This window comes from Parasteatoda tepidariorum, chromosome 12 (genome assembly GCF_982258835.1).
Source record: "Parasteatoda tepidariorum strain Cologne lab strain chromosome 12, Ptep-v5.0, whole genome shotgun sequence".
NCBI classification, from domain to species: Eukaryota; Metazoa; Arthropoda; class Arachnida; order Araneae; family Theridiidae; genus Parasteatoda; species Parasteatoda tepidariorum.
In genome coordinates, this window is record NC_141766.1 from 2,303,857 (window position 1) to 2,313,265 (window position 9,409).

General features: G+C 26.7%; 1 long non-coding RNA gene across 1 annotated transcript; it reads left to right on the top strand.

Annotated features, from left to right (window-relative positions):
• The first annotated feature begins 3,198 nt into the window (after positions 1–3,198).
• Positions 3,199–9,100, top strand: LOC147800902 (uncharacterized). Its single transcript, XR_015430718.1, has 3 exons — positions 3,199–3,313; positions 5,860–5,946; positions 8,959–9,100. It is a non-coding gene; the product is annotated as an uncharacterized LOC147800902 (long non-coding RNA).
• Positions 9,101–9,409: the final 309 nt, after the last annotated feature.

The window sequence follows — 9,409 nt, forward strand, 5'->3', positions numbered from 1 at the left end:
TGAAATGTTTGTCATGATTTGATTTTATTTATTTTTTTATTCTTAACTACTGCATTGTGTAAATTATTCTAGTCATTATAGTTATGTTTAAGTATTATGAAAATTCAAGAAATTTTGAAGATCAGAAGCTATTTTATTAATCAATTACAAATAAAAACATTTATTGTTGAAAGTAATATGCATTTTTTGCAATTTCATCCTATCCCAAGTAGCACCTAATATTAGATAACATCAGAAAATCGGCAAAATCTAACGTTATCTTGCACAACTTCTAATATTAGAAAGATACAAGAGGTCGCTGTTTGCTCTGCATTCAGGGCCGGATTAACCTATAGGCACACTAGGCACGTGCCTACGAAAAACTTGGGAGAAAATTTTTTTTGTCAAAAATAGTTTAGCTTTAAAAACAACAAGTGTATTTTGCACAAAATTATGAAGCTACAAATAAAAATATAATGTTTTACGGTAATAAATTATTTTGCAGAATCTTATGATCTAATATATTACTTTTTTGCAATTTTTGGATTAAACGAAATCTTGTATTATGCTGTCGAATTCCAAACTACGCAAAATGTCGGATTGAATAAACATAAGTGCGAGCGATGCCAAACGATCTTGATTCATTGTTGAAAGCAAATAATTTTTTATCAATTTTAATCTGGAGAAAGATCTTTCTCCTTCTGCATTTGATCCAAGAATCGACAAATATATTCTTAATGCAATGTGAACGTTAGGAAAAGTATTCACAAGTTTATCTTTAATTTGAGCCTTCAACATTTCTTGTGCAGATTTATGTTCATACAAATTTGAAAATAGTAAAAATACATCTACAAAGTTTTCCTCTAAATCGGATGAGTAAATTTTCATCAAATTTTGCGCTTTTAGTTTAATCTCAGATTCTGACAAATTTTTGTGAACAAGAAAACCGAAATTATCGTACAAATCACTGTAAGCTTTATGCCTTTTAGTCATTTCTGAAATTAATACATCTAAAATGGCGTAATACGTTTCCAAACTAAGAAAATTTTAGCATATATTTTGAAAAGAGGGGAGGTTGTTGTTGTTAATTTACGTCGCACTAGAGCTGCACAATGGGCTATTGGCGACGGTCTGGGAAACATCCCAGAGGATGATCCGAAGACATGCCATCACAATTTTGATCCTCTGCGGAGGGGATGGCACCCCCGCTTCGGTAGCCCGACGACCTGCGCGCGAAGTCGAGCACTTTACGGTAGCACAGTTTAACGAGGACCAATACCGCACACCCTCGGTCCCTACGCAGACTGATCCAAGTGGGTCACCCACCCGCACACTGACCGCAGCCAGTGATGCTTGACTTCGGTGATCTGCTGGGAACCGTGTCTTAACGATCAGTCCACTGCGGGACGAAAAGAGGGGAGGGCCCATAAACGGCTGTGCCTAGGGCCTATGAAAGGTATATAATTCGGCGATATAATTTTACTTAATTTTCTGTATTGTTGTGAAGCAGAAAAATATAGAACAATAGTTTTGTGTCATTCCATGCATTATTTACTTAGCAATACAGAAATACTAAATAAAATTATATCAGCGAATTCTGCTACCTTTCATTTTTCTCCTCCTTACTCGGAAGTATATCTTATGTTCAGCTGATTTTTTTGAATATTTCAAACTTAATTAGGAAATAATATTTTATTGCAACTTTTATTGATATTTTTTTCTTTTATTCATACAATGGGTCTTCTGACAAATTTTATATCATTAACAATTTTCAAGTCTTTAATTTTAAAATGTACTCTAATTTTTTTTTAAAAACCTGGGCTTATTTTATCAAAATCTCAATTTAATTTGTTAGTTTGTAATATATATATTTTTTAAATGTGTAACTGAAGCCATTTGTAATTTCACAATTATCATTCCTTATTTATATTCTGAAATTATATAATAAAAACCACACTATATAATTATTAAGTTTATGCAACTTTATTCTTTTAGTATTTGAAATTTCATTTAGCAAAACACCTAAAAACAAATTTCAAACGCAAGGCAGAAATTTTTCCAGGGAATGAAACCAGGAAAACAACTAATATCATAAAAATTGCTAATATTTTTCTATAATGTTAAAATAACTTTTATGGGCATATCAGAAATTTTCATCAATTCGATAATTATTCAAAGGTGTTCTATTAAACTAACAATCTTTGCAAAAAATTAACATAACATTTTAATTTCGAAACTATCAGTAAATTATTATGTGTTATCGAAATTAAATTTGCACAAACACAATGAGACGAAAAAATAATAAATTATTTAACATTATCTTTTAAAAGTTGCCTTTAATATTAATGATCAAAATTTGACAATAATAAATTACTCTTTTGAGAAAGTTACTACATATAACAAAAAAGATTTTTGATTAAGACAATTCCATTCCACGTTTTTCTCTGATTAGATAGTATGCGCTATGAAGAACTAGTCTTAAAAAAAAAAAAAAAAACATATATTATGCATTTAAAAAAGTTGCTTTTGCAAAGAACCTTATATATAAAAATTTAAACAAGATTCTTCTTTAAGTTGATTTAAATCTGTTTTTACAATAATGTAGATAAATGCTCGGCCAAAGAAATTTGAACTATTATCATTATTTTACAATCACATTAATTTAAACATCATAAAAATATATATACGCTTCTTACCTCAAATTTGAACTGCAAAATTGAAGTAATAAAAACAATGGCAGTAGTATAATTGCTCATAAGTTATAGTTAATGTTTAACAATGATGTAAAATTCAATTCAGGATTAAAATTACACACTATACTGACTTATTTCTAAAAAATCCGAAATTCGAAAATTTTTGAAGTAGTGAAACATAAACAGCTGCATAAAAATGCTCGTAACCTTGAAACAAATTGTCATATACACTTGAAATCAGATTTAATTTATTTCTGCTCAATATTCTAATAAGTAATAACAATCTACATAGTAAATAATTAACGTGGATAAATTGAGAAAAAATAACATGTAGTGAAAATAGCAGTTTTTTTTATCAAACATGAAGAAGTGAGCTAGTACAGTTACAGTTACTAGTTTTCAATTATCAAATATCTAGCAAACTATTGTTATATATAACAATAGTATTATATATATCGCACTGTCTTGGCTGACCGCCCTCTTATAACCCTAAACTTTGGCGATCAGCTGAAATGGGTGATTGCCAAACGAAATCTATCGCTAACTGCTTGGATGCCCGCTTTTTGAACGTGATTGAAAATGGCGAAAATGTTTGAGCTGGACGTACTCGGAATGATTAAGCAATGAAACGAATTCGCTAGGTAAGTCATATTTTTAATTGTAAATTTACTATATTATCTCCAATGTTCTTTCGAATGCTAAGAGCTGCACCATTTGCTCAATTAATTCAAAATGCCTTGGTTTTCAAAGCCATTTTCTAGATTTGATTGAGCTGGATTTTATATTTTGTCATCATGAAAATTTTATTTACAGGTAATTCTTATTAATTAAAGATTTATAATATAAGTGTATGTTTTAAAAGCATTATATTTTAAAAAATCATGAGATTTTGTTAATATTAAGAGATCATACTAAATTTCCTGAAAATGCAAAGATTTAGAATTTAAATTACATAGTTTGTTTTCCTTTATGTGTAAAATTTATGTATTTTTGAAAATCATAAACCAAAAGAAAAAATTTTCATTTATCAAAGTTTTTCCATGTTTCCAGAAATCTTTAGTTAGATTGTCTAAAATTAGCAACGCAGTTTAGTAATGAAATTTCTTAAATTTAAATGATGAGTTGATTTACGTTTATTTCAGAGACATAATACAAAGAGATTTTTTTTCTAGAAAATATATTAATTAAATTATTTTGATAGGAAGCTTTTGTATTGAATTTTCTTCATAACAGGGGAGAGTTCTTAAATCATATTCAAAATAGTTTTGTTTCAATTTTATTATAAACTTATGTTAAAAAGAAATTCTAAATATGAATCTGTAAAGAAACAGAAAAATTCTTATTTTGAATTGTAGATAATATTTATCATTTTCGTTCACACTTACTGCTCTTATTATTCTTTTAGATTGTCTAAACTATTACATAAATTATGAGCATGCATACTATAATCAAGAAATTTTATTCTATATGTATCACATTTATGTGCAAAACAATTTGTACACATAATTTAATTTTTATTTCAAATGCATATAAAATTATTATATTTCTTTAGAATATAACTCATATTAACAAATTAATAACAATTTAAATTAACTTATTTAGATTTTAATTTGAAATTAAATTTTTCATTTACTACAAACTATTTATATTTTTTTCTATCTATAATTTTTATTTTCTCAAAATTCCAAGATTTTTTACAGTTAATGTTTAAGTCAAAAACTACTATGTAAACCAAACCTTGCTTATTTCTTCTGTACTTCTGTCCCCTTTACTCTTTTTACTAAGGGATTCCATGGTGACATATTTAACTGTTTTCTTAAATGTTTAACCTTATTGAGATATTGATGTTGTCGCAGATGAATGTATTAGCAAAGATGGCATTCATTAAAACTGACAGGGCAATATTCAGTCTGTGAAGAATGCATGACTAAGTTGCTAAAAAGAAAGTGTATGTATACACGACTTTATGTTTACTTATTTATATATGTTAACTAGATTCATGAAAACATTGTACTCTTGTCTTGACATTTAAGCCTGATCACCACAACTCAGCCCATTCAAACAAGAGAGAGTAGTCAAAGAACTGCATCAGACTTAGCACTTTGATGCTGTAAGGAAAAATATTCAGTAGAAAGTGTTTTTTTCCCTGATATTCTTCTTTGTACTACTTTACACAATGGAGAAAAATGTTTAGAGGCAATAGAATGTTATGAGTTAATTTAAGTACTAATTCTCACAACGGTTGTGGTTCTGCCCCTGAGGGACAGAGGGAAGATCGCTAAGAACATTGCCCCTGAATTATAAATACTCTTTCACTTTAAATATATTTGGTATATACAAAGTAACTTTATACAAAACTAAGTAGAGAGATTACTGTAATAAAAATTTGTCTATTGCACAGAGATTCATCTAATTTTATTCTTTTTTTAGCTTAAATGACAGACAGATTAAGAGGAGCCAATACGAGTATTTCAGTTAGTATCAGTAGTTAGTACTATTGCTACTAGTATAATGTTTTTTATTTTGATTATTCAACTAATTGTATATTAACTGTGGCATTTTAAGTGTTTTAGTTTTTTTTCTTCAACTATATTGTTGTAGTATTCTGTTTGCAAATTAAAATTTTAATAAAATAATAAAAGTCAAAATATCTTTTAATGTTTATCAGTATTTGTCTTTAATCAAATGTAGGTTAAGAAAAAGTCAATGTTTTGCTGGTTATTATCTTCCTCTATTATTATTAAACAATAAATTTATTAATATATTTTTTATATTAATTATTTTAAAAATTATTTATTCTATTTGCTTTATCAATTTTAGAAATTTATTATTTTAGCATTCAATCTCTAAAAATGGTGAAAGATTTTAAAAGTATTTAAATCTTACCTCTTAATAAATGAATTATCATGCATAAGTATTCAACATGGTTGATTTTTACTTATAAAACTTTCAAAGTAATGTAAGGTCTCTTTTTTCTCCCTAAATGACATATGGGCTAAAGAAGAAAACAGAAAAAAAAGCAATGAAAAGTTTATAAACTTTTATTATTAAACCATATTTTTGTTAATATTGGTTTGATGCTGTGGTTATTTTTTAAAGATTTGTATTTTCCCCTTTAAGGCTAACATAGTTCTTGTATCAGAAAGTTAGTTGTTTATGTTATTTTTTTAAAAATTTCTTATTTCAGCCATCAGTCTGTTACTGTCTGATCGGAAAAACCAGAATTAAGTTTGCAAGTTGTGTGGTATAAGAGGCAGTCTAAAAGAAATATGAGGTTTGTTTTTTAATATTTGATTCTATTTAAATTTTACTTGCTGATTTAGTAGTATTAGCATAATTCATAACACAAATATTTATCATGTTTTCAAATAAACTACAGTTACATAGTTTGGGCATAGTTATCCAGTAGCACAGTTTATTACTAGCAGTTTAGATGTAGAAACCATTATTTATTTCTCTTGAAACCATTATTTATTTATTTCTTAAGTTATACTTTAACAATACAAAGTTGAAAAGAAGCCCCTTTTTTTCTCTTTTGAATAAAAGGTTAAATTAATAGTATGTTACACCCTAAACTTAAAGTTACCAATAAGAAGTTATCAACTTTCCTTGATTTAGCAAGTTGAAGCAAGCAAGTCATTGGCAATTTTTTTATTTTTTTTATTCTAAAATTAGAACTGAAAAATCAAGTATTTCTTTCCTTATCAATGAGCAAGAAAAGTATTTTTAGAATATAATTTTGCAAAAAAGAAATTAATTGCTTTTGTATTTTTCAGCTATTTTATTGCTTCAACTCTTTATTTATTCTGTTTTTTAAATTAAAAATCAACTGAGGATGCAGATTACAACAGTTTTGGCTATACCAATCATTTCAATTAATGTTATTATAATGCTTTTTTAAATTTGCTGTTGTGTTTTTGTCAGAGTGTTGTGTTTTGTAAAGTTTTGAAAAATTCTTGGAATTAATCATGGACTTGGTAATTTAAAATGTAGATTTTATTATATTGCTAGTTTTTGACATTTGGATTACATGTGCTAAAGTTTTTATGCTTACATACTTCATTATTTGTTTGATGATGCAAGAATAACATTACTACTATAAATGATATTTTTAAATTAATATTAAAATTTTGAATAATATTAAGGGTTCATGAATCAATAATCGAAAAGAACAAGTTCTGTTGTATCACAATTTGTGCTTCATGTTTTGTTTATCCAGTTGCAATGCTTTTAGTTTTCTTCCAGGTTGTTATGATCATCAGTTATTGTGATGCATCCTTAAATGTAGAGAGAAGGCTCCTTCATCGACTGAATTTTCAACCATGCTGGCCTGAGAATTATTACGATTTCCAGGTCAGTGCTTGTTGAAATTCCAGTTTTGATCCGTCGTGTCCAGTTTTCTGTCAAATCAACATTAAGAAGGAAGTTATGATATTGAATAAGTATAAATTTTAATTTGTTTTAAAGATATATTTAATCTTGGTTTGTTTACGGAGTTAATATATTACGTTGTACTATATTTTATATTAACCTTATCTATTATTAATATTTATAGTTTTATATAAAGAAAATTCTATTAAAAATATATGTATATATAATTTATATGTATTTTAATATCTTACATAATTATTAATATGGTATCTCATCAAATTTTGTTTCATTATTGTCGCATCATTATTTTTTACACATTTTTTGTGGTTAAAAGTCCAAATTATTTTTTGTTGTAGTGAGTAAAACAATTAATTGCAAGAAATATGAAGAATTTCAATGTACTTTTACTATGTCTTATTGCCTTTATTAAATTTTACATACATTAAAGTTTTAGATTTTGTGTTTACGTTTTTTATTATTTGTAAGATTCTACTTATTAAACATTTCTGTAAATGACATTTTTAAATCTAATATTATAGTTCAGAATAATATGGAGAGACTAGTATAGAATTTGAATAGTTGAGAAGAAGCACAAGTAAGTAGCAATTGTATCACAAATTGTAATTTGTGCGTCTTCGTGTTTTGCATATCTAGATTTGTTGCAAGTTGAGACTTTCTTTTCATCAACTAATCAGGTGTATCCTTTAAAAGCTCCTTCAGCATGTCTTTGTCTTAAATGGGAGTGATGAAATTGCTTGTTATGACCATAATTTGTCGGAATAGAAATACCTACTGGAATACATGCTGTCAAAGACTTGTGTTGATGCTGAGTAAGTATAAGTGTCACATTTCTTGCCTAAATAATTGTTAGTGTGACAATTTCACTTGCTAGTCATTTATTGTTGCTGCCTCTCTGCATAAATCTAAAATTGGTATGCACCTCCGACATATTTTATATTTGTAGATATTTTAATCTCTTACATTATAATTAATTAGGTATCTTTTTCATTGCATTATATCTATGTGGGGTAAAGCAATTTTTTGTGCTTCTAATTATTATATTGGATATAGTTACTTATAATAGTATGAAAATATGCATATTTGAATTAGTTACTTGTGTATATTGAATATTATTTGAAAGGAAATATGAATGACTAATAAGTTATACTTTAATAATACACGGTTGGGAAGAAATCAGTTTTTTTTTTCCTCTTTTGAAGGTTAAATTAGTATATTACACCCTAAATTTAAAGTTACCATTAATAAGTTACCAATTTTCTTTGTATAAATATCTTCAAATGGTATAAAAAATTGTTTTACATTTTATTATATTGCTACTTTTTAAAATTTAGATTACATGTGTTAAAGTTTTCTGTTTACATACTTCATTACTTGTTTAATGATGCTATGATTACATTACTACTATAAATAATACTAATTAATATTAAGAGCTCATTAATTTTAATAATTGAAAAAGCACAAGTTGTGTTTCATGTTTTGTATATGCAGTTGCAATGCTAATAGTTTTGTTCCAGGTTGTTATGATCATCAGTTAATGTGATGCATCCTTAAATGTAGAAAAAAAGGCTCTTTCATCCACTGAATTTTTAACTACTCTGACCTGAGAATTATCAGAATTGCCAGGTCAGTGCTTGTTGAAATTCCAGTTTTGATTCTTCAAAAATTCTGGGTACTCCAAATCAACATTATGAAGGAAGTGGAAATATTGATTTAGTATACATTTAAATTAGTTTTAAAGATATATTTAATAATGCATGGGTTATTTACAGAATTTATATATTATATAGTAGTATATTTTATATTGACTCTATATTAATTTGATTGAGTTAAGAAAATTGATTCAGGGTTATCTTTATAAATATAATGCTTTTAATTTTTTTTTTTTTTTTTACAGATTATTACAATTTTCAGGAATCTTTTCATGAGTGGAATTTTAGAACTTAAGTGACTTTTTTGTAAGCTGTACTGTGATCGTTTTCTTCTAATTAGAAGAATCTGTTTGCTTCACTATTTATAAAAATTTATGCTAGGCTGTAATTAAAAGTGTAGAAAATTTAACAATTACTATGATTTTTCATGAACATTATCAATTAGCTCAATATCAATATTATCAGTATCAATATTTTAATATGAAATGCAAATGCATACTAACAATGTACCACAAATTATTTTATAAATAATATATATGTGTGTGTGTGTGTATCTCTTTCCATAATGATTGAACGAAAGTTCTAAAATATTTATTAAAAAAATTTATCAGGGCCATGAAATTCAGCTAATTATGGAGCAAAAAACCAGGGTTGGGAATTTTTAACTTAATTTTTTCAGTGGTAAAATATTTTAGG